This window comes from Aquila chrysaetos, chromosome 3 (genome assembly GCF_900496995.4).
Source record: "Aquila chrysaetos chrysaetos chromosome 3, bAquChr1.4, whole genome shotgun sequence".
NCBI classification, from domain to species: Eukaryota; Metazoa; Chordata; class Aves; order Accipitriformes; family Accipitridae; genus Aquila; species Aquila chrysaetos.
In genome coordinates this window covers 37,964,792-37,991,849 of record NC_044006.1, presented here as the reverse complement: position 1 = coordinate 37,991,849, position 27,058 = coordinate 37,964,792, and positions in this window count along the sequence as shown.

The window sequence follows — 27,058 nt, the reverse complement described above, 5'->3', positions numbered from 1 at the left end:
TGGAGCCGGGGAAGCTTCCAGCAGCTTCTCACAGGAACCACCCCTGCAGCCCCCTCCCCCACTACTAAAACCCCACCACACAAACCCAAAACACAGGGCATTGGACCAGATTAAGCAGGGCCCTGTCAAGCCAAGTCTTGAATGTTTCCAGCAAGGGAGACTCCACCACTTCTCTGGACAACCTCTTCCAATGTTTAACTGTTCTCACAGTAAAGAACTTTTATGGAATTTCCCAGGTTCTGTGTGTTGCTTCTTGCCCTGTCACTGTGCTTCCTTCTGGAGAGAGTACCTCCATCTTCTCTATAACTACCTCTTAGGTACTGGAAAGCTAATTTATACTGGTACTGCTCTGGTTCCATTTCAGCTGCTGGCTTTTTAACATTTTGTTTTAACATCCGGCATATTTTAGTATAATCTTAATAGAGCAGATTATTAATGATTGTGATGCTTACTAAAACCAAAACTATTAAATGAAGGGGAGAATCAGTACCCCCTTTACTATTTGTGGGAATAATTCATTTCCTATGGCAGAGAGTAAAACCTCAGTTGACAGAAAGATGTGCTCCACTGTCGCATCTGCTTTCCAGAAAGAAAAAGAAAAGTTCATTGTAAGGCACCCTTACCTCCATCTCTGAACTTAAGCAAATTCTAGTTCATATAAATTCTTCTTGCAGACACAACAGCGTGACAAGTGACTCTGGCTTAGTGCTGCCCACGTCACTTTGCATTAGGAAATACAGAGTGACTGACATGAGTGATATAAAATGTCAAGTAAGACACTTGTCAAAAACTGTACCTTTTCTGTTTAAATGTAGTGAAAAAAACTGTGGCTTAAAACTAAACGTGGTGGCCTGGGTTTTGTTTGGTTTTCCTTTTTTTTTTTTTTTTTTTTTTTTTCCTGAAGATGACCTGGGAATATTTACTTCTAAATAGTTACAAAGATTTTTATGAATTTATACTGACAAGCTGTTTTAGTGGTGATCAGGAGCAGTCTTTCTGGGGACACAATTAGTAAGGGGACCTTCACTCATGTTTCTTGTTCTGTGTAGACCTGAAATCCCACTTTCCTGCTCTGAAGGTACCAATTTCAAATGCAGCACTGCAGATTGTCTGCAGCTTTCCAATACCTCATACCAATGTAGAAAAACACAAGAAAGCAATGGGACTGTGCAGCTGCCTTCGTTTCCCACTTTTCTCTCTCATCCCCACTCTTCTCATCAGCAGGAATGCCTCCAACGCTTGGATATGATGCATAACAGAGCTTCTATGCCTTACCCTGGGATTCTCTGTACAAACTCTTGGACCAGTTCCAGCTGTGTAAGGAGATAAGGATGCTCAGCAAGTGACAGCACAGGGTCTTACATGGTGTTGCAGTCATAGTTTACAGTGTCAGATCCCAGTCCTCTCAGGTGCACTTTTATCCCTGTAGGAGAAGAACTGTGTCCTAGACTTCAGGGTATATAACAAATAGATGACATAAAAATAAGTTAAAATTATTATTACAAAATACAAATAGAAGAAAAGATTTGAAGTGATTCACAAGTAAGTTTTTTATTATCTGGAAAATATGTATTGGCTAAACAACAACTCTTACGGAGTTTTACTGTTGACTTTGGGGAAGCTAGACTATGGCGCAGGTGCGTGTCTATAGAGAGCTTCCTGTTTAGATATTCTGGAAGAGAGCTATCCATGACTGCTCCTGCTCTGCAGTGCAGATTCATTCTTTAGTGCAACCTGTAGTTCTGTCCTAGTTTGCTCTAAGATCAAGCCCAGACACACAACTTCTTCCATAAACCCTGGTTTCGATGGATTCGTGAACACACTTGTTGAGTTCCAAAGCAGCAGCAGAAATGCTTACTGTGTATTAGACCACATGCACTTGCACTCCTCTTCACGTGAAAACATTTTTTACCATTTTAATTCATGAATAATTTTTATAGTACATAAAATGAAGACTACACCCTGAATTTTGAAAAATATCTTTTGTTTGTTAGCTGAGTGCAAAAAAAATACTGATTTAAAACAAAGCCACCTGTTCCTCCCTGGTGCTTATAAACACAAATGCAATTAAATTAATTGAATTGCAATTTGTAATTCCACAGTCTCTCTCTCTCTCTCTCTTTTTTTTTTTTTTTGTGACAAGCCATGAGAAACACACCCAAATGACAGAACAAAAAGAATCTCTTTTTAATTAAAATTCATTTGTGGAATGCTTTCTAGATAGTAAGATCTTTGTGCTGTGATATGGCTACATAGAACTGGATCAAAAACTTAGTGGGATGGAAGGTGATCTCTGACAGTAGGGCTGTAATGTGGCAGTTGAACTATTTTGGGTAATCCTGCAACAGATATCAATTGACTACAGGGAATACTTAGACATCTTGACTCTCCCTCTAATATTTCTTCCACCTGCTAAGGACTCATCTTAAAAAAAGAATGGGAAGCCAGATTTCTCAAAATTGGTAAAATAAGACATTGTATTAACCATGCTGCCATCCCAAAGGTTATTACTAGCACGGCATAGGCTGCCTCATCATGCTCAAAGGCAAAATGGACAAATATAAATTAAGGGAAGATGCAGCCAACGGTGGTCTAAGTTAGGAGGCAGAACTGTTTCAGCTGTGAAATCCAAACTGCATTGTAAAATGACTTTTTATTTCTGGCTCAAAATAAAATAGATATTTGGGGAGGGGGAAGATTTTGGAAATACAAACACCACTACCTCCTTCATTTGGGCTGGCAGCTGTTGACTGACATCAATATCCTTATCCATTTCATATACTAGACTTTGAAGCTTGACTCTCCTCTTTGCAGCTCCTTTCTTTTTTGTGCCTCTTACCTCCTGGATATTATAATTTTCAGCAAGCATTTACTTGTCTTTTGCTCTTCCCCACTTCCTCTGTGCAGGGATTTTTTTATAGGTCAAAAAACATAATGTATTGTGGTGCTTCAGCAAACCCAGCTGTGGCTCCATGTGTTACTGTCCTAGTTTCAGCTGGAATAGAGTTAACTGTCTTCCTAGTAGCTGGTACGGTGCTATGTTTTGAGTTCAGTATGAGAAGAATGTTGATAACACCGATGTTTTCAGTTGCTGCTAGTAGTGTTTAGACTAATGTCAAGGATTTTTCAGCTTCTCATGCCCAGCCAGCGAGAAAGCTGGAGGGGCACAAGAAGTTGGCACAGGACACAGCCAGGGCACCTGACCCAAACTGGCCAACGGGGTATTCCATACCATGTGACGTCCCATCCAGTATAGGAACTGGGAAGTGGGGGCGGGGAATCGCTGCTCGGGGACTAGCTGGGTGCCAGTCGGTGGGTGGTGAGCAATTACACTGCGCATCATTTGTACATTCCAATCCTTTCACTATTGCTGTTGTCATTTTATTAGTGTTATCATTATCATTATTCGTTTCTTCTTTTCTGTTCTATTAAACTGTTCTTATCTCAACCCGTGGATTTGCTTCTTTTCCCGATTTTCTCCCCCATCCCACTGGGTGGGGGGGGGAGTGAGTGAGCGGCTGCGTGGTGCTTAGTTGCTGGCTGGGGTTAAACCACGACAGTTACATAGCCTAAATAAAACATGTAAGGCAAGTCCTCAGGTCATGCAGTTGAATATCTGCAATCAATCTTTACCAAGCTGGGTGTATCAGTCACATATAGTGTTACAGGCCACGGTAATAGCCAGCATCTTTCAGCTAGGATTACGCAGCATGAGTAATAAAATGAAGAAATACATAATTTTTACACTTCTTGCCACAAACACATAAATCTTTTAAGGGCAATAACATAACTTTTGCACAACCTGATGTATGGAGTAACTTGTAAACTATGATATTTAGGGAGGAAAAAAAAAAAAATTTTCTCTTAACATGTGAATGGATGCTGTTGCTAAGAACTTTACAAGAGATGACAAATCTGCTCAGCACTGGAGCAAAAAGACCCAGTGTTCTGGGCTGCAAGATCTTCATTCTGCTTAATGGCATTTTGTTAGAAGAGATTGTGGGATGGTGAAGGGGGTGGCAGTGAAAAGGTTATTTAGGGAAAGGGGAAGAAAATGTAAGTAATTTACATTCTGTCATAGAATAAGCTTGTCTCTAAATCCTACATTACAATCAGCTGTTTGTCAGCTAGAACAGTTCAAGAAATTAAATAGTGCTCATGCAATCAGATTCATCAACTTGCAATAACTGTTCACTAATCATGAGTAAAAGAGAAAGATACTCAGTTGAAGAAAAATACCAATAAATTTCTCAGTCATTTCAGATGTTGAATAATTACATGTTTTTGCAGAATATGTTCCCGTGACCTTTATAGCATGGATTGAAGAATATTTTCATAGGGTGTCAGAATGCTCCTCATAAAGGAAGAAATGACATATTTCCAACCTGCCCCACCTTCTAAGTTGTGAAGCAGCATATCATTGTATGGCTGCACAACACAACACAAGCTGCAACCTATACATAACAGAAGTACAAACCCCATTTGTCATGAGTCTCTTCACTTTGGAAAATAAGTTATCCTTAAGTATTAGGGTTAGAGTTCTGTAGACCTGGTTTTATCCTTGATTCTGCACCTGACTTAGTCCTTACCTTTCAGCAACTCATTTTTATTTCTCTGTGTTCAGAAGTCTACAGCCGTGCTGTTTGATCATCCCTTAATATAGTTCAAACCTGAGGCCATCTTCTGCTGTTTGCAGAGGATCTAGCACAGTGTGCTCCTGATTTTGTTTAGGTCATATACATGCTACAGTAACCATTATCATACATTATTATTTCTGGATCTTTGCTAAAAGGACAGGCATTAGCTTAAGGCACACATGTCAAGCTTCTGTATATAAAAAGGGAGGGCCTTCTTTTGTAGATGTGAAAATAATTATGCAATTACATGTGAAAGATGAGGAAGATGATACAGAAAAATGAATAAAGAAGGGCAGGAACTTGAGGGCACAGACGTATGAGTTATTCTTTGACTTAACCAGTACCCATGCACCAGCTGAGTTTCAGTAGCTAGTCACATGTATGCAGTTGGCTTTTGGCACTGGAGAGGTAAATCCTTCTTTTGGCTTTTAGGATTCTTTCTAACAATACAATGGAGTTGTTATATATGATCTTGAACCACCAAATCAATAAAAAAAAGTAGACATATTTAACGTAATAGAAGTTGAAATAATAAAGAAGTATAAAAAATCCTCCTTTCTTTAGGTTAGAATTCAGAACTGGAGACTCTCAAATTGAAACTGTGTTTTAAATTAATAACCTGTCCATCAGGAAAGTTTTTGCTAAGCTCTAGCTTTGGTGCATGCTACAGTCAGCACATGGAAGCATTGGCTATGTGTTCATACATTGAACAAGAGTGTCTTCTATATTATGCCAGTAAAGAAAACAAGGAACACATATTCTGTGAAGAATAAAAGAGGCAATTTTGACCTAGACTAGGCAAATATACATTTTTTTCTAATATCAGCCTAAAGAAAAATAATGCTTTAGTGGTTTACTTCTGACAATAATTTCTGCATATCCCACTTAAGGCAATATAAAATGTGCTTATGTCTTCAGAATCAGGCCAGCAGTAAGCTGTTATTATTACACCTTTTATGTCACATGCAGGAAGGCAAGACTCTAATTCTTCACTTTGAAAACTAAGGGCCTACAGATGGGCTGACCATCTGAAATGCAAGTCTCCTCACAATTCTCTGTTTTGCTCATCTTTTCCTCCAACTTTCCTGCTTTATACCTTTTTTTTTCTTTTAATGACATGAGATTTTCATTTAATTTGTAATCCTATAAAATAGCATTGAGAAAGAGAAAAACAGGAAAAAAAAAAAAGATGATGTATCAGAGAAATGCTTATTTTTGAAAATTCCTAGAAAAAATTTTCTGGCTCAGCTGTGTGCACTTTGTGGCTGTATGAACTATGTTCTCAACAGAACTGTGTGTGTTCAACCTCTTAAAAAAGAGTAAAGCAACTTGCTGTTTTCTAGTGAGATATGCTGGTATGTACCTGTTGATGTAGTAACACATTGCAAGAAACTTAACAGAGTTAGTTTCATATTGTCATTGATTCTGTTGAAGTGCATCACCTTGGTATATAGTGAAATTTGACTGACATCGTTCAGGGGACAATGTTTGGAAAAAAAAAAAAATCATGAGAGTAAATTGTGTATACTTTCTCAGGCGATGTTAGTAGAGTATCTTAGATACTCTCCAGTAAGTGTAGGGCATGTCTTCAGGTAGAATCCTGATTTTTTTTTTTTTTTCATCCCTGATGGACAAAGGCAAGAAACTGATTTGGTGATAAGGCTATTTTTTTCTTCTCAAAGTGTCCTAAAAGTTTATTGTAGTCTTTTGCCTGTATCAATGGGTAATATACATAAATCTGTAATGCATTGGAAAATTTCTTGATCACCTGAGAGTTATTCAGAAGCTAAACAAGCAGCAAATTTGTTTTTGAGTATGTTTCACTTTGGAGTAGGGTTGATTTTTGTTTTTTTTTTTCCTTTTTTTAACATGCTTGTTAATTTGGAAATTGTGTTAATTTTAAATGTCACTGGACTTGCTTTGAAATTAGGTAAAGGCTTGTCAAAACAGTGTGAAATTGTGTTGTTGGTCACTTCTGTAAAGGAGAAACTTCTAATTATTATCCAGTTGAATATTAAAGCTAATTTAATTTTTTAATCCTAGTCTGGACTCTGCCAGAACTACTTTCTATAGTTACTTTCTTTTTAAGTCAGGTGGATCTGGTTTTCCAGATAGCATCTGGGGCCCAACTGCTTCCTTCCTACTTTTTCTTTAGTAAAAACGTGACCTCACTGGAAGACTGACTGAGTAGGTGGCTATCTGTAGGGTTGGAGTCCAGAAGAAGTATCTTTTCTGTGTTACTTTCCAAAAAGATGTGGTTTCTGATTAATGTTCTGTGCATGTTCTCACAGTATTTTTCTTGATGCCTCTGAGTTTCCAATGAAAATCATTTTACCAGACAGTGTTTCATGCTAGAAGTAGGCTTGCAGATAGTTCTTAGAGTAAGTCAGAGAGTAATCACCACTGTATGTGAGGTAGCACTTATGGACTGCCCAAAGAGGTAAGTGACTGTTTTTCTGGGGTAAAAAAAACATTAAAAAAAATAATCTCAGCCTAATTTTAAACTGGTTGCATCACAAGATCACAATACATTTGGTCTTCTCAGTGTCTAACTTGCAATTTTTGTGCAAGTCTGGGACACTGAGACGCTTTGTGACAATACCAAAAAGCAGATCTGTGAAAGAGAGGGATTTATGCCCAGTATGGAGTGACTAGTTTCTACAGTCTTTCCAAGATTAATTTCACACTTCATAATTTCTGGTGGAGGAGTTGTCCAGAAAAGGTTGAATCAATGCAGTGAGAATAGGCTGTTAGGTTGAATAGGAACTCTGTTCTTACTCTGGACCAAAATGAACCAACAGCTGCTTTGCTGTAGTCTTGCTGACTTCCACAACGGTGTGTGTAACTCCCCATGAAATTAGATTGGGATGAAGCTGGCCCTTACAGCGTTTCTGTTTAGAAGGTTTGCATCTTCCCATATTTTAAAAAATGGGCAGAAGTCCATCTTCTTAACTCCTGGCATTAACTGCTCAGTCATCACCTTATTTCAAATAAAATGTCTACTAAAAAACCCTAGTAATACCTTGTGCATTAATACAGGAAAAAAGTACTTTCAGTAGTAAAACTGCATAAAAGACATTTACATTCCTTTTATTACCAGTTATGACTGCCATCATTTTGCCCTGGTTTTTACAGCTATCACACCTGGTTAAAGCTGTGATTTCTGTTAGAAGATTGATCATGGTGAGAGACCAGGCAATAGCTGGCAAACAGGTATGACACAATTACTCTGGTGTCTCTTGATGACCATATTCAACTTCCTCCAATGGCAGTCAGATCCACAGGCTATTCCATATTTGCCTGGGTAATAGAGTAGAAGAGCAATAAGCATCCAGTGGAGAGGACATGTTAAAGGCTGTAAACTTTTAGGACTGACTGAAGAGAAGATCCTTCCAAGATCATAAGTCAAGGCAGATATTGAGCTTCTTCCTTAGTTAGAATCATAGAATCATTTAGGTTGGAAAAGACCTTTAAGATCAAGTCCAACCCTTAACCTAGCACTGTCAAGTCCACCACTAAACCATGTCCCTAAGCACCACATCTACATGTCTTTTAAATACCTACAGGGATGGTGACTCAACCACTTCCCTGGGCAGCATGTTTCAATGCTTGACAACCTTTCGGTGAAGAAATTTTTCCTAATATCCAACCTAAACCTTCCCTGGCACAACTTGAGGCCATTTCCTCTTGTCCTATTGCTTGTTACTTGGGAGAAGAGACCAGCACCCACCTCACTACAACCTCCTTTCAGGTAGTTGTTGAGAGCTATAAGGTCTCCCCTGAGCCTCCTTTTCTCCAGACTGAACAATCCCAGTTCCCTCAGCCGCTCCTCACAGGGTTTGTTCTCTAGACCCTTCATCAGCTTCGTTGCCCTTCTTTGGACATGCTCCAGCACCTCAGTGTCTTTTTTGCAGTGAGGGGGCCAAAACTGAACACGGTATTTGAGGTGTGACCTAACCGGTGTCGAATACAGGGGGACAATCACTTCCCTAGTCCTGCTGGCCACACTATTTCTGATACTACTTCAGCTTCTTTGTTCTGTATATTTTTTTTTCTGAGTGAGTACTGAGGATAACTCTTCAAAGCCCAGTGCAGTCATGCCATGATTCCCAGGCTGGTTCTGCACAATCTAGCTTACACCTGAGGCAATACAGTTATATTAATGCAATGCTCTGCCCCAGCTAATTAACTCTGAGCTACCTCACGTTTCTCAAAATAGCACTGTAAAACATCTGAATATTTACTTGGGAGGAAGAAGGTGGTAGACTGAAAGGCCATGGCCCCACTTTCCCCTTTTCTTCTCCCATTAGCACCATCCAATTTACATATGTTTGCCTGGGCACCTGACTGGGTTGCAACAATTTAGCTGGCTTTGTTCACTTGGAAACTGGGAGGATGAGGTTTGGGTAAGCACTATACAAACAGTGAGCTGGAGACAATTTGCAATGTAGATAGACACATACCATATGGATAGACAAAACAGATGGTGGGTGAGGAAGGAGAAGAGTTAGGAACAGAAGCACAGAATGGTGAACAGATTTCCTCCCAGTTGTCCTACAGTCTAGTACAGGGTCAAAGTAAGAGCCCAAATTCCTTGGCCTGGAGGCTGCTGTCTTATCAGTGCTGCCTTAAGCCAGGGAGTATTTTTTTTTTTTTTAATTCCCTTAACTCATCTGCACGCTTCGAGTATAGCTACACCTTCCAGAGAATTTGAACTGGAGTTTGTCTTTTTGTCCAAACAGTTTAGAGATTTTTCTATTCACAGTGGTTCTCATCAGGAAAGGTCAGGAGGAATGACATTTTTCATAGTCAGTCTAGTTTAAAACCTGGCTATGGTTCATGCATAACAACAGCAACAATTTACATTTATATAGCACCTTTCATCCCTTAGGATCTCACAGTGCTTTATAAACCATATGTGGGAATAACTTCACTGAAATAACAGTGAAAAATCCCCCTTGAAGCCCCACAGCCTGGGGGATAGCTGAGGGGCAGCATACAGTTCAGCACTGCTACAGAGCCCATAGAGAAATGCACTGGGAAGGTGCTGTTTCTTACCAGGCAAAGCTGGTAGATGAAGGGAAAACAGAGTTAAATTGCATAGGAGCAAATGTGGCTTGAATGGACTTTGAGAGGGCACTATCCCTACAGAAAGAGTTGTAATAAAATTTCAGGTTCACTAGTAATCAGGGTTTTGTTTTTCTGCTGCTTCTGCAGGATGGCACCTCTGACAGTACAACACATTATTGTACTGGCTCAGGGTGAACAGATCCATATACTTAATTGTTCACACTATCCAGAATCAGTATATATATTTGGGTTAGATACTTGGTAGTAAACTATATGTGGTAGTATTCCTGTCCAAATAGCAGGTGAACCTGTCCCTGCTTCAATCTGACAATATTAGTATTCAGTTTTTTGGTTACAGAGTGCCTTCTCCAAAAAAACTCCACAACTGAACTTGTGTAGTTTTACACATTCTGCTTGTTTAGAGAGCAATGATGAAGGTACTTTATTAGCACAGAATGAGATGAAAGTGATATCTACCAGAAGATTTAGAATAAATGGAGAAAATTCAGTTAAGTGGAATTGACTTAATTAGATAAAAATATATATGTTGTTCTCATGACTAAATTAATCACTTCAGTTACTGAAAAGTAAGTTCTATACATCCCCAGACTGTCCTTTGGAAGTGCCTAGCAGTGAGAGCGCAAAGAATACAGTGACAGAGAGGCTTTCAGCAATATCAACTTGTCCCGGTGCTTTCCAAGGTGAGCGTGGGGTTACACTTTTTTTTTTTCATTGAGTCACAGGAAAAATTTAATTTGGAGGTGAATGTAGCCTACCAAATACGCCATTAGGTTTGTTTTTCCTAAGCACTGGACATATAATTCTTATTAGGGAGTAGACAGAGTGTTAATATATGGCTTGAGTCAGAAAAAGGCCCGTACCCTACAGCACCTGGTGAAACTAGCAGTAGTACAGCTCTTTTTGAAGATCCTGATCATCTCCGAGAGGTTCTTCTCCCACTGTCCTCAAGGACATCTGTGACAGTGTCTGACTGGCCTCAGCGGGAGTTGGTGCTGCTAACCCTCACCTACACTTAGTGCTGTACAGGCCACCCAAGCAGTGATTATTCATCACTGCCATCTTTGTCATGGCACTCATAAACGTGAGGACCGACATTTCCACAGGGAGCTACGTGCTGAAGAATTCTGTAGATGGTAGAGCTAGCTTTAAGGGCTGATCCTGAAGAAAATGGAATTATTAATGCCCATAGCGATGATATAAAAATAATATTTCCCTGAGGACATAATTTGTCTTGCGTGAGAGGAGGGCTGACAAAATGCCCTGATAAAGCCTATTATTATTACTGTTAAAGTGCTAAATGTTGTAATAACAGGCTGAGAACAAACTGACTGCTTAAATGGCAGGTTACCTCAAACCCTTCCCCAGTCATAAAGTGCCTTCTTTTTTCCTAATATTTTATATTTTACTTCTAGGACCAGGGGAACTCTTTGTAATAAGATGTTTAGTTCTTGTGACTGATTTGCTCAAAGAAGAAACAAATGCCTGTAATCTATAGTTATTCAGCACTGCTTTACTTAAACCATATTTCATTTAAGAAACACCTGGAAATCTTCTCCCCGCCCTGCCTTCAACTAAATATTTATTAGGAGAGGTGTGTGTCTAGTTCCCTGAGTTGTGTGGAATTGTTTCAGTTACTTGGCTGGATGCCTGATAATGAGGAAAGTGTAAAAGGGGAAGACTTCACTCTGTAAAAGTGATGGCTGATAAGGGAGAAGATACACATCTATAGAATTGTAAGTGGCACAGAGAAAAATAGAGAATAAAGTAGTGGAACTCCTTGCCACAGGCTGTTGCATAAACTGAAAATTCATATGGGTCCCTAAAGTAAATGAGCAAGCTCATGGGATTAAGACAACAAAAAAATACATCTCCCTATACAGAGATATGCTGCCTTTGGTTCATGAGGTCCCCGAGCTAGAAATAACTTGGGGGGTGAGGGAGCAGTCTGAAGGGCTGTCACTACAAACTTGCACTGTTCTTGTCCTCTTCCCTTGACTTTGCTGCTGGTCAGCTGGAGAGAGGTTACCGGGCCAGCTGGACCTTTGGTGTGGCCAAGTGTGTTGTTCTTCACTTACCAGACTTCAAGTTGCCCAGACAAATTGTTCCAGCCTGTCAAATTTGCAGGTGCATGTTGTATGAAGAAGCGCAGGGCTTGAGCTTTCCAGAAATGTTAAAAGTAAAGGGGGAAAACAATTATTTGTTTGTATGCTTCACAGAGGGAGATTGAAAGATGGGGGATTCTTGATATCCTGGTCTAACTGCATCATGCCCCCTTGTGCTGCCTTCAGTACAGGTGAGCTGAATCTGATGTGAATTATGGATGGCACAAGAGTCTTGCCACACTGAAGTGCCTTTCAGCAAAAGTCATGGTCAGAGTGGGAGGAGTGGGTGTCCCCAGGCTGGATCCTGACCTGGAAAGCACCTCTGCTGCTATTTCTGGCTGTGGAGTAGAGGCAGAGCCCCCAGCTAAACCAGTGTTTCAGAATATGATTAGGAAGAAACTTCCCTTCTGTTTCCTTGCCACCTACCCAAGGGTTCTCAGTGCTTTGACTAGCTCAAGGGATACCTTGGGGCAAAGCATTGTTTCTGATTCTTGGACTTGGTGGGACAGACCTCTAGATTTCTCTGTGTTTGGAGGTGTTTTGAGTTGCTGTATATAATGAAAATCTCCATATCATCCTCTTTCTTTCTCCCTTTTCTCCCCAGCCTCTCTCTGCTTAACAAACTAAGCCAATGGGGCCCCTGGAGCTCTCTGTGGCTGTTTTATTCATAGATTTAGCCCCTTTCTTAGTGCAGCAGCTTCATCAAATATTTTTCAAGGACAACTTTTCTCCCTAAAGGTTTGTTCAGCAGCAATGACTGTCTCATCTAGGGAATCTATTCTGATTAATTTGACTTTAGCTTTCTTACTGCTCCAGTGGAGTCCAAATTTGTCAAGGACTTAAATATATATACACAGACACCAGGGAAGTTTTACAAAAAGCCAGAACACAATGAGCTGCCTCCTAATTTTATTAAGAGGCTCACTCTTTGGAAAGGGACTGCTGTTATCAGCCTGACCAGAGTGGAATGCAGCAAAAATTAAGATTTGAAGCTACAAACTAACTAGTTCTGACATAATGGCAAAATATTCAGGGTCATGAGATTTTTTTTTTTAATTTTTTTTTTTTTTTTTCCAACCCATACGTGTTGCTGCGTTTCTCCTTCGTGCTGGGCGGGTGCCAGGGTGCAGTGTGGGCATGCAGCAGGTGGCTGTACCCCCATGGAGGCGGAGGGGTGGGCGGCTTTGGGGGCAGACCCCGCTGGTGGCCTTGGAGGGGGGGTTGCAGCAGCCAGCTGCAGGTGCCCAGCCTGGTGCTTGCTCAGCTGGGCTTTCAGTCAGAGCCTTCTGCTTGCACTGTCCTGATGGTGTGGCTTTGTCCTCTTGCAAAACGTTTATTAACATGGAAGAGCACTGGTGATTTTTCACTTCCAGCCTAAATCAGGATGTGCAGCCTCTTTGGACACCTTAATGCTATCCCAGGCTCTTCTCCCTCTCACTGTTTGCTTCAGTTTCTGCTAGAAACATGCCTATTTCTTGTAAGCCATTCTGTTAGAAGAACCTAGTTTTTAGATCCATATCTATTCTTACATAGGTCTTTTTTAGCTGTACTCCTTGCTCATAAAATACAGTTTCTTAAGCAACACTTGACCACTTTGCTGTCTTAGTTTAGCTTACTTAAAAGGGAATTGAGAATGGAATTCATAAAGAAAAGAGCTAAAAGCTTTTCTTGTATCGTAAGCCAATAGAGGCATCACTTTCTTGCAGAACTAAAAGAAAAGCTGAGGGAAGATGAAAGGAGAGAGCAATCAGACATCTAGCTAAGAGCATCCCTTAAGATGCTGACAGGGTCTTGGATGATATTGGAAACCAAAGGTTAGCGTGACTGGAAAACACCTTTAATGATAGGCCATGATGAATTTCTAACCCCCAAAGAAAATAAATCAATCTGCCATTCAGCTGTGGTTTCCCTGCTTCTCTTCCCATAGTGAATGCATGTTTCAGTAAGAGCCTATTTTAAAAAAGAAACATAAAAGGGGAGGTGAAGGTAAGCCTAGTCTTCTTCATCCCACATGTGGAATTGATATTGGAACAGCTGTGAGTTAACTGTAGCACTTATGGGCGTCTTTGTGAAATTCTTGAGCTGCCTGTGAAAAGAAATTTCCGCCCATCCCTTCATGGGAAGATGTTGTGGAGCCCTTTGTACATCATTCAGAGAAGGTGGCTATAAATTAGCCTTTTTTCCCCTATCCCCTCATATTATCTGTCCCTATGGATACATGTATGCCTGACCACACAGTGTGCTTCAGCTGGCCCTGTGATTCAAATCCAGTCTGTGGGATATTTTCACCTGAACAGCTGCATTTGCCACAAAGGCTGTTAATGTATTGTACAGTTGCTCTGCAGGCTAATACCTTCCCCTGATCCTGCCATGTTAAGTGCTTGCTGCCCTGAGCTGCCATTCAATCCATGTGGGACCGAAAACATCCTTTACACAACACCTGAGCGTACCCAGGCTTAGAAATGTGAGTTGCAACGGGTGACTCTGAAGAAGGATCCCAAAACTGGGATTAGAACACTTCACTGAAATTGGGCTGACTCCCCAGAGATCTGGAGGGCTGAGCCTCTGTGGTATTTTTCCTCATGGTTAGCACAGAAAGGCAGATGAGTTTCCCAGCGCTCTGATCTACAGAGCTTTTGTAATTTACCCTTCAGGGTGCTTCCCTCCCTTTTGTTCTAGGGTTGCCTGTAGCTTTGGAGGGTCTCCTCTCCAGGACTCTGTCTCATTCCCAGGGGCATATTAGAGATGGTACTGCCGTGCCTTTTAGGTGACTTGGTGCTTTTGATATTAGCACTTTACTGCAAACAAGAAGATCATGAGAATTGATTCCACCTAGTATGGGACAAGCAGACAGGGGCTGTTCAGAGAAGCAGACTCCAGATGCTTGCCTGTATGGTGCATGACCTTTCCTTAGTTGTTCAAGGGCAGCATAAAAGGTGGATGCCTTTGAAAGCATTAGCATTCCTCCACACCTTCTGAATAATTTTACTATTTTATAGGAGTTAATTTTGTTTGAATTTCTTCCTGTTGTTTTCTTTCCCAATCCCCACCACTTAGGAGGTCAGCAGAAAGCTACAGCTTGCCTCATATTTATTCAGTGAGTTTTTTAGATAAGCATCTGTCTCTTCAGACTTCTCACATTTAACCCCTTACTTTGGGTAGACCTTTGCTTCTAGGCTTGGAGATAATTCACTGTTAGTGTCCTCTGCAGTCTGCTTGTGACATTGAATTTGGAGGAAGATTTCTACCTCACAGGGTTGAAAATTATTCAGGGGAATGTTGTATAGTTGTTTTCTTTTCTGTTAGACATCTTGTAGTTCCCACAGTGGTATAACCTTAAAAACAACATGTTCTGTGTTAACATATCTAAAAAGAAATACATTAAAAATATCTATACCAGAGCATTGGTAGATTAAACCCAGGTTACTCCCAAAGGAATAAAATAATCAAATCAATACTTCTTTCCAGGCCAGCTTTATTATTTTTAGGCAGCTTTTTGTTGTTTAAAAAATATGTATCTAGCAGCAATTACCAGCTAGAACTGTGTCTTAGGTAATAAACAAATGTTCAACAGAAGGTTGCCTAACAGTTTTACCTCCCAATTTTTTTGTGGGGCAGAAAGTTTTGGTTTTACTTCTTATTTGAACATAGTCTTTTACTAAGACTCTCCTGTTGTTTGGCATGTCCTTTTGTCTCTACAGAGTGACTTGGGGGGTGGGGTGGGGGCAGACTTCAGGTGACCTTATTCCAAGGTGCACCTAGCTCTGAGTACCTGCTGCCTGTATTTAGGCTGTGACTAAAAACCTTTCCCTGGCCTCCTTGGTTGCCTGTGGTGTTAAATGGGATGGAAAGTGGTAAGAGAGATGTAGCCAAGGTGCTGGGTCTCAGGGGATCCTTGTGAGCTATAGGGTTCGTGTGCTGTGTCACCACGGCTGGTGGCTTCAGGAGGAGGAGGAGGCAGCAGCCCGTTCTCAGTGCAAGCACGTGCCCTGAAAGGAGCCGTGCAATGGGGATTCTCTGTAACTTCCCCTTGGTCCCTCTTTGTCTGAGCAAACCTGATAAAGCCACTTTATGCACAGCGCATAGGTTTTTACACTGCTGTTGTGTGCTCAGGAGTGAGGACAAATATAGTAGAGGTAGAAGTGCAGATACAGGTGGTATTTTTCAGCCAAAATGTTTTTCCCCACTGAAGAACAAAACTGCATTTATCAAAGATTTCAGTGAAGGGGTTGCTGATTTATCTTCCAGAAAAAAGGATGATGTAAATATTTAGTTTTAACTTTTTTTTCTATGAATTTTGGTTTTTGAAACAGTGCCTCAAGGCACAAGGAATTTGCTTAATTTTTAAAACAAAGTAATATAAACATCGGAATTAAATTAAACACTTCTTGTTACCCCACTGAAAATCTTATTCTCTTCTTCCTAACACTTTAAGAAGGACTCATGAACAACAAACCAAAAACCTACATTTCTCTAATTTTAAGAATTGACCTACAGCAGGTCTTTCTATACACAACAAACTTGTAAATTAAGAGGAACCAGCTTTTATTCCTTCCAGTGCTTCTGTAGAGTGATTGTCCAAAATGCACATTTAAGCCCTTTGTGGACATCTGAGAACACTTTCTGCGAGAGCAAACTCAAATTTTATTTGTAAAATTATTAATTTGGAAATTTATTTACAAATTTGAATTTCATACTTATTTGGAAATTTGTTTCAATTGAAAATAAATAATAATTTAAACCTCCCTTATTTTATGAGAGCAAATGCAACAGCAAGCCATAAAGGGATCCTAAATTTTCATTAAAGAAAACTTATTTGTTTTAAGGCACACGAAGAGTCTAGTGTGGAACAATATTTATTGGTACTGTCATTTGGAATTAGGGCTAATATATGTGTGTTATCTAGGTAACTAGATGAGTGCTAGATAAAGAGTGCTAAAGAACTAGGGTCTTGATTTTCAGAGCAGTCTATTGAATTAACAACTTTGTTTATCGTGCTTGCAAATTCTGCCTTTCTTTGTTTAACAAGAGTAAATATTTCTACAGCTGTAAACACAGGTCCCATTGTGCGGTGATAGAATTCAAATGAATACCTGCCCTGGACTATATTAAAATATCTGTATTATTTTTAATGATCATTTCCTTCCAAGGATCACACAGCTTGTAATGTATGCACTTGCAAACTGTGCTGCTTTGGCCAGGAAAACTGCAACTTCCTTTCACAGTTTCCATCCTCATTTGTAATGAGGCAAGTGCTTTGGTTTAGAAATTATTGCAACTAAACGATTGAAAAGCAACAGCTAATGACGTCATCACCATGTCTGGTGTTGCCTGGATTAAAAAATGCTGTGCCATGCCATGCTCATCTTTATTACATTTAGCGGAGTCCCAGGGAAGCAATGCACAAGAGGGGGAGTGGGTACAGCCAATACCTCTGTGCAGAAGAAGTGCAGAGGAGGTGCTCTGCAGATGTCTTCACACATTTCCAGTGGGAGCATGTGCTGCAGTAGGCAAAGCTAATGAGTGGGCCAAAATACTCATTGGTCTTTTAATAAAAGTATACCTAAAAGGGAGAAATCTGGGAGCATCTTTGTGTTGAGATGCTAATCTCAGAGAAACTGGCCCTGTTAAAGACAAACTATTATTGTTTTTGACCTTCTGCAAGTAGTATGTTATAACCATACGTGCATACTGTTGAAGAAGAGGTTGCCATGACCTGGCAGGGCATGCTGCTCTCCCTAAATGCTGCTGTTAGATTTAGCTGTCAACAAAGCCAGTAGCTACAGCAACCTGAGAAATACCATTTTTGAAAAAGGGCCTAATCTGTCTTTTCTTCCTTCATTTTGATCCCCATGTTACTCACCCTGAAAGTTTTATACTGACATCAGCAAATATCTGTCTGATTTTTATCTTATACATGCCATGAGTATCAATCATTTCAGTTCTGAAAAATTAATTCCAAACTTGTTGCTATTGTTCTTTCAGTCTCAAAGTGAAACACATTTTTATCACTCCTTGATGCAGCTAAGCTCCTCTCTGGACCTTTGTTGTTTTTTTTTTTTCCCCCAAGTATACCTTAAACACTGACTAACTTAACCCTGTTGGCTTTTGAAAAGAGAGTTTCCTACCACTCAAAGACAGACCAAGAAAATAATTCGTTCCTGAGAACGAATTTGACATGAAGACAAGACCACATTCTTCTGAAGATGATACAATCTCAGGACTATGTGCTTGGTGCATGGCTGGACATTTTCTCCAAGAAAGAATTGCTGTTTTACCTTCTAGAGAAAGAGTTACAGCAAAATTTTGGAGGATGGGGATGAAGACTAATGCTAACTGCTTTTATGGTAACATGCAGCCTAAGAGAAGTATAACTGTTGGAAAATTAGTAGATACAAGATGAATATATGGGCTTACATCCTAAAGACAAGTTCTTTCCCATTATCACCTGGTCATATGAACTATCTGGAGACAAGCAGTTGGAGCTCTGAGGTAGCTAAAAGCTTCCCTGATGTCATTCTTGCGCTTGATGCTTTGCAAAGCACCTTCTCCCACTCTATGTCTTAAGCCCACCTTGCAGGATGCAGTGAGGCAAAAGTGACCTCTTTTTCACTACACCCTTCCTCCAATACAGGAGGGGAAAAACCCCTTCATTCCCCTTGTCTGGGGAAACAGGGCAAGATTTACCCTGTAGAATGTAAGCTTTATGGAGTCTTTTTTCTCTGCCTGCTTTTTTAAATTGAATGCTAAGAGTGATTTCTCTAAGAATGCAGAGAGCAACCAGTCCAGAATACAAAAAAATGGCACCTTGTTAATTAACCAAGCAATCATCAACTTGATCGAATCTCTTTAAAGTTTTCCAGTGACTACGTGCACGTCGTATGCAAAGAGATTAGTAATGTGGGAACGCCAGTGTTGGCAGTAAGGTCAGCTTCTTGATCAATAATAACTCAGCCTGAGCAGACATTTAATTTAAAAGAAAGAGGTCATCTCCAATCAGGTCCTTTAAAGAGATCGACCAACAAAATCTAATCACTGATTACTGAATATTTAGTCAAGCAGTGACCTTGCTTACTATTGTTTAATCATAAATTATTAGCTAATTCCTCTGTTTAGCTCCAGCTTGTGAATTTGATTTTGTCCTAGTTAATATTATAACTGTTAAAGAAGACAGACATTACAGTTTACGTGACACTGATTTCAAAGGCCAGGGCCAGCAACATCAAATCCCTGTCTTTCTGCAAGGCTGAAAGACAGATCTTTCTGTCTCCATATCATTCCTAACAAATGTTTCTTCAGCCTGTTCTTAAGGTCCTCTAATGATGAACACTCCACAGCTTCACAACATAGCAGAACATTGTAACATATGTTTACCTCATGCGCTGGGGGAAACTAAGGAAGGACTATATCCTCTCATAGGTATTTTGAAGCAGACCATCTTGCTACCAAATCTGTCATCAGTGTTAACAATGAACAGATTGCAGTCCTGCTGGTCAGGTAAAATACTAGAAATCATATGTTCATATAGTGTTTGTATTGTTGATATCTCATTTAGTTTTTAGAAGCCCAGTGTAAGGGGACCAGTTCACACTGGGTAACAGTAAAACAGCCAGCAGGCTGAATAACAATGAGGGAGAAACAGTCTTCAGCTCCAATGTCACCTTGCTGTTATAAGGTGACTTACCTCCCTCAGTCCTGATTGAGCAGGGGTGATTAGGGATAGGGAATCACTGAGTTTCCCAAACATTGTCTCCAGGAGAAACCATTGAGAATATCTGTATCTGTATGCCCAGAGTTAATGAAGTTGCAAGTCATTCAGGTGACATCTGTATTGGAAAACAAACAAACAAACAAATAAATAAACCACATCCAGACTTGGGATAACTATATTGACTCACAGAGGGAGACCGTGTTTTAAGGCCAACATGACATCTAGGACTGTGAAAACAGGATTTTGCTGTGAATGTTGAATGCCTAGCTCTAGCATCCAGGATGTGTGTTAGGTGCTGACCTGCAATAAAACTACCTGTTTTTTTAATTTAGGCTAAAATTGTGCTTTGTAGTTCACTTTCTTGTACTCCATGGGTTCCAAAATGCATAAAAGCATGATACAGAAATACAGAAATCATAGCTTTGGTTCATCTTTAAGCCTATGAGGAGGTGGAAACCTGGGCTGCTCTACTTCTCCCTGAAAGCAGTAAATCTGCACGAATCATCCTGTGGGGTGTGTTTTGGCAACCCCAGCTGCCTCACCTGCACAAGGACAAGTGGCCTGTTCTCCGTCAAGCACCAAAAAGATACATGGATGCTTTCACTCTTCGCTGAGTTTTGAAAGAAGTTACCTCAGCAGACCCAAACCAATGGTTCCCATGGCTAAGCACGGACAATTGAGAGTAGACACCAAAATGTCACAGCATCTCAGCACGGTGCATCCCAGTGGCTCCTGACTGAGCTTGTCCTTTGAGATCCCCCTGGTGAACTGTACCTGCACCAGACCCCTTGGTGTGAAACATGCACACGACAGCTGTGTGCCAAGCACGTTCAGAGGCTTTTGAGCCAGGACCAGACTTGGTGCTGGTCTGCAGCGGGAGGCTTTGTATGCTTTTCATGTTCTTACAGGGGAATCTTCTTTCCTGCCAGTTTCACCTGCAGTTGCTTGTTTCTTACAGACTATACTAACACTTGCTTATGGGACTCTGAGCCCCAAAATGTGTTTTTATTTTTTTTCCCAGCATATCAACTGTTCTTACCAGATATGCTGCCTAACTCTATGCACTTTGCCTCTGTGTCCTTCGACCATCTCAGTTACAACAGGGCTTTACTGACATCGGTTTCCTCTTAAGGGCAGTACTGACCCATTTCATGTCTTAAAATTCAGCAGTGATCCATGAAATGCTGCAGCAGGCACTAAATTAGAATTTTCTTCTTTCTTTTAAAAGAAGAAATGAAAGAGAGATTAACTAGATCTTGTTCAATTATAGGTGGTAACTGGTAACTAATTTTTTTTGTTTTAAAGTCTTAATATCAGACTGATTTTGTATTGCAGTAATTTCTTACGAGGGGAAATTTTAATGCTTTGTATTTATTGGTCTCAGACTTTTGGGTTTGGAATTTATATTCTCACACAAATTTAGAACTGCACTCTGATGAGACATCTCCTAGCTCAGAGTCATACAGTCTGTGTTGGAGCTAAGGAAAGACAGAGATTTCAGGTTCTACTTGGTGGTCTTGAGAGACATCCTTTTACTGTTTTGTACCTCAGCCATCCAACCAAGAAAGCTATATATAAACCAAGATCACAAGCAAAACTAAATGATGCTTCAGTGGGTATACTCAGTGCAAAAACTTATTTCCTGTATTACTTCTTTCCTTCAAATGGCTGTCCTAGTAGGCAGTCATACTGGGACTTCATTTAACATGAAAAGAAAAACTAGCTTTTTCTCAAGGACCCATCATAATTTAGCCTTCCAAGTCTGCAAATATTAGACCTAAAATCTACTGAAATCTGGAAGACACTGATCTTGCAGAAGCCAATGTTACAACCTCACACAAGTTGATGTGCTGTTTGCTGTGTCCTCTGATCAGGGGCTAAAATTAGTCAAATGTTTGTTTTAATACATCTTTTAAATATTTTAACATGGTTATTGAACTCATGTTTATGATATTTTGATAAACAAAGATTTTAGGAAGACTTTAAATATTGATTATGTATCTGATAATGAATTTTGGGAAGGCTTTTAGTTTTCAGGTGGGGTAACTGCTATAAATAGAGACAGTAAGTCAGAATTGGTTACATTTATCCCTTAAAGTTTTCAACCATTTGGCTAAAATGAAAACTAGAAGGAAAGGGAGGAGTTAAACCAGGAGTTAGTTTTGTTTTATTGTCAGGTAAATACCATAAACCTCATGTAGTGTCCGATGCCACAAAAAGATTTCTATGGCAGAGTTTTTCTTTTCTGTCATTCTATACCGTATGTTTTCTTTTTGTTGGGTTAATGCGTTCATTCCCTTATCATGAGCAGAACTGAGTCGTCAGTTCTCAGTATAGTTAAAGGATGTTGTGGGTGCTCAGAAGGATGGGCGCTTTTGAGGTGCAGCATCTATTGGCTTCTGAGTGCCATTACTCTCCTGATTCAGCACAGCTTGATGTCAAAAATAGCCCCCTGGGAAAAGGAAAAATAGCCTTTCTGCTTAGCTGGTGCTGTTTGAGTGTCTGATTTCCTTTTATATTTATTGTATATCACAACACCATAACATTTCGGACATAGATATATAAGCAGAGCGGATATGAATAGGAATTTTGTGTGTGTTTGCATGTCCTCATGTGTGCATTGAATAGGAATTTTTCCCAGAAATAAATTAATTTACATTAAATTCAAATATTGGGAGGAAAAAAACAGCAAAGGCTTTAACCCTCTAACATGCTGTGCTGCCATGACAGAGTAGCATGTCTACACGTGCAATCTCCCTCTGAAACGCCCTGGGCTAAGCAGAGCACATCATAGCAGGGGAAGCTAGAAAAGGTGGCAGAACTTTTTCCTGTGCAGAAACTTTAGATTTTATGTCCCAGATGGTAGTTTTATGGGCCGTTATGATGCCTCAGACTGATTCAATAGGTAAAATGAAAGAATGAAAATAGCCCTATTGCCAAAAAAGAAAAAAAAAAAAAAGACTGATTTGGGAGCTCAAGATCTGGCCCCCACTAGGGCTGAGTAAGTCACAGACCAACTGCTGTGATTTATGTGATGGTACGGTGTGATTAACTTTCCCCTGGATCATTAGAGAGTCTCTGTGGGTGGTGATGTGCCAGTTGCTGTTCTCAGCTGGAAGGAGAGTCAGCAATAAACAGCCAGATGGGGGGAAAAGGGGAGAAGAAAATTCTTAATCAGAGCTGAATTTTTAGATTAAAACTGCACAGATTTTAGATCAACTGAAAAAGTGCTTACTTTGTTAACCCCAGAGACTTCAGTTGTCTATAACAGCAGGATGCAGGAGATCTGTCACCTGGTTTTAAGTCCTTGTGTGCAGTTTGCAGAGGTCTTGAGTGAGCTCTAGCAATGCCAGGTACAGTTATACGTAGCCCATTTCCAGACCCAGCATGAGCACGTTTGCAGCAGAGGGGTGGGGATGTGTGTGTCATGTTGTTTTGTGGGGTGGTAGAGCAAGTGCTCAGGATGCGTGGGTAGGACGGCACCCCAATCCTTGGTCTTTTCAGTGAGGAAAGTTTTTTAAAAGAATAGTCAGATGAATTTCACTGTGACAGGACTGTAATTTGTATTTTGCACTAACGCACATCATCTGCTACTGTTTTACTGCTAAGCTGGGCTTAGAAAAAAAAGCTTCCACATTCACTATGTCCTAGGCCTGAACTGTTTTTTGTTCAGCCACAATGTTTCACAAAGGTGTATTTGGTTTAAAAGAAAATGTGATGAGAGGCAAAGGTTCAAATCTCTGTTCTTCCCAGTTTAAAGGCATTAATAGGAGACTTGGCTGGAAACATGTGCTTCTAGATTTTGAGAAACAAAACAAGACACACCTAAGTTTTTGCAAAGTAATTTTCGTCTAATGCAGAATAAACCCGGAACTTTTCAATATATCTGACAGAGAGGGGGCACTTGTCCTTAAGAAACATTCTTCCAATTCACAGAATAACAGAATCCCAGAATGGCTGAGGTTGGCACGGACCTCTGAAGGTCATCTGGTCCAAATTCCCTGCTCAAGCAGGGCCACCTACAGCCAGTTGTCCAGGACCATGACCAGACGGCTTTTGAATATCTCCAGGGATGGAGACTCCACAACTTCCCTGGGCAACCTGTGCCAGTGCTTGGTCAGCCTCACAGTGAAAAAGTGTTTCCCGATGTTCAGATTGTGTTTCAGTGCTTCAGTTTGTGCTGAAACACAATCTGTGTTTCTGTTTGTGCCCGTTGCTTCTTGTCTTGTCCCTGGGCACCACTAAAAAGAGCCTGGCACCATCTTTTTTACACCCTTTAGTTGCAAAGGGTGTCCTCTTGGCACCTTCCCTTCACCTATTTATACACATTGATGAGATCCCCCTGAGCCTTCTCTTCTCCAGGCTGAACAGTCCCAGCTCTCTCAGCCTTTCCTCATAGGAAAGATGCTACAGTCCCTTCATCATCTTAGTGGCCCTTTGCTGGACTCTCTCCAGTATGCCCATGCCTCTCTTGTACTGGGGAGCCCAGAACTGGACACAGTACTCCAGGTGTGGCCTCACCAGTGCTGAGCACACACAAAACAATCGTTAGGCATTGCTTTGCCTAATGCAGCCCAGGATACCATTCGCCACCTTTGTGGTAAGGGCACATTCCAAGATAAGTTGTGCTTTTTAGTTACTTTTCTTTTGTTTTTTAAGTTCCCAGTCATGTAGTAGTAGTCTGTGCTCCAGAGGTCTGGGATGTGCTGAGCTTGCTGAGAGCAGACCTTGTAGGTTTGAACACTTTTAATTGCTTCAATCTATTTCCCTACTCCCTGGTTTGCCTTGTCCTATTGTGTCTTTTGCAAAGCCTATCTGTATATTGTGTACCAATGACAAAAAGGCTGTGGCATGGTGTAGCAGATTTTTACATTCAGACAATCAGTATGAGTTTAGGGAGGATCAATGCAGGGGCAGCAAACTGTGAAATCACTATTACAAAGGACTCATTCTGTAAAAGAATACAGCAAATCATGTTAAAACATCTCCTCTTGAGAAGGCTCAGCCATCTCAGTTTTCCAAGTAGGGTAACGTTTCAAGTCACATTGTAACATTTTACACCAGACTCTGAGGCTGTAAACTGTAAGGCTGTATGCAGTAGTGAATGATAAACAGTGCTGAGCCCCATTTCCTAAACACTCGTGGTTACTTTACAACATATTTAAGATTCGAATGCTTCTCAGCACAAAGATAATGTGCTTTTGAAAAATCACTGTTATAACAGTATATGGCATAATAGCCAGTCATACATGTCTTTGTGATACTAAGCACCAGTAACTAAGCACCACGCAGCCGCTCACTCACTCCCCCCCCCACCCAGTGGGATGGGGGAGAAAATCAGGAAAAAGAAGCAAAACCTACAGGCTGAGATAAGAACAGTTTAATAGAACAGAAAAGAAGAAATGAATAATGATAATGATAACACTAATAAAATGACAACAGCAATAATAAAAGGATTGGAATGGACAAATGATGTGCAGTGCAATTGCTCACCACCCGCCGACCGACACCCAGCTAGTCCCCGAGCGGCGATTCCCCGCCCCCACTTCCCAGTTCCTATACTAGATGTGACATCCCATGGTATGGAATACCCCGTTGGCCAGTTTGGGTCAGGTGCCCTGGCTGTGTCCTGTGCCAACTTCTTGTGCCCCTCCAGCTTTCTCGCTGGCTGGGCATGAGAAGCTGAAAAATCCTTGACATTAGTCTAAACACTACTAGCAACAACTGAAAACATCGGTGTTATCAACATTCTTCTCATACTGAACTCAAAACATAGCACCGTACCAGCTACTAGGAAGACAGTTAACTCTATCCCAGCTGAAACTAGGACAGTATGCCATCCAATTAAGCTTATACTCTTTACTAATACATCTCTGTCAGAGATGGGTCTCTCTCAAATAGGCATCGTTGCAATAAATCACGGTTAAAATACCAGACCACAAAAAAATGTTTCTCGTGCTTGTCCAAGTGTGGAATTTCAGTTTTACGTGGTTTCTTCTATAGCATCATTCGTAGTGATGTCAGTATGTCCAGTTTTCCCTCCCAAAGTCCCAGAACCGAAATACTTACATCTGGATCAGTGACAGGTCTGAGACTTACTGTCTTGTGAACCACCAGAGCTAGACACTGCAGCTTGCTGTCATTCAAAAGTCATGACTCACTAATTCCCAACAAGATAAGGCTTTGGTTTCAGAGTCCCTGTATTCAGGAATCTTAGCTTACCTGAATTATTGCATGTGGAAAAAATGTAGAAAGCTCTAAAACTTATTAATTGCTGTGTCCCTCCATCTGAGGCTTTTATGATTATCTCCTACTATGGTAATAGTGCTTGACTTTACACATTGAGAATCTAAGGAGAAAAAAGACCCTAGTCTTTCTTTAAGGCATACAGCTATTCTGAATAGTATCGTGTACTTAGGTTGTGTTTCTCTGTGTGTCTCTCTCTGCCACAGATAATATTTACATATACATTTTTCCATTTCTGCATAATTTTATCTTTTCTCATAATATGTCACATCTTTAACTGGCTTCTTGTGAATTTGGTATGCTTCACATGTTGTTAGATCAATAAAGCTTTAATACTTAGGGTTTGAGGTAACTCAAAAGTCACAAGACCAAGTGTAGGAAATGGAAAAACTGCATGAAAGTTCTCGATAATTTATGGGGAAAAGCACATTCATTGTAGAGTTGCTTTAATTAGGAGGGAGGCCAAGCTGGGGGTGAGTGGGACTGGGGACACCAAGTAGCCATTACTACTCCAATCATTAATACATTATTTACACAAAGTAGAACTTTGTAAGAAGGGAGGATGAAGGCTCACTTCCCTTCCTTGCTCCTTCTTTCCCACCTTGTGCTGTAGCCTGGTGGCTAACCCATATTTGCATCAGCAGGAGCTTTCACTCAAGTCTCTTCAGGCAGGAGAAAAAACTGAGCCCAGTTCTCCTTCACTGTGGGTGGAATGGAAAGGCATTTTCTTGCTCTTGCTTTGTAAACATTGCTGTGCACTTCCTTTGCCTTTTACACAGTTCATCCAAATCAGCGCATTTAATTTTGGACCTCTTGAACTGATCCATTTAATATACTGGGTTTTTTTTCTGGGCTTTTAATTCTAGCAAGGAAAACAAAAATGCAAACAAAAGAAATCTGATTTGATGAAGACTAAAGCATGTTTCTTGATTGTCTCTCTTTTGCAGTTGGATAGTCCTCTGGAAAATCAGTTATTTGCACAGTCCTCACAGCGGCAGACAAATCCTCTCTCCTGAACAGACCTTGCTGAAGAGTCCTGCATCACTCTGAACTGAAAGCTGTCTCAGTTGTCTGAGTGACACTATCACTCAAATTTCTGACCTAAGTCAGGCAGAGTCTTGCTTGAATGACTGATCTTCTCAGTGCTGTGTTTGCCTTATGCAGTGCAAAGAGGTGCATGGCATGAGCAAGAATTAAAATGATGTTTATATATCAGCATAAGCCTTTTAGACAACATATGTTCAGGACCTGATCCTGAATGATCAGCGATT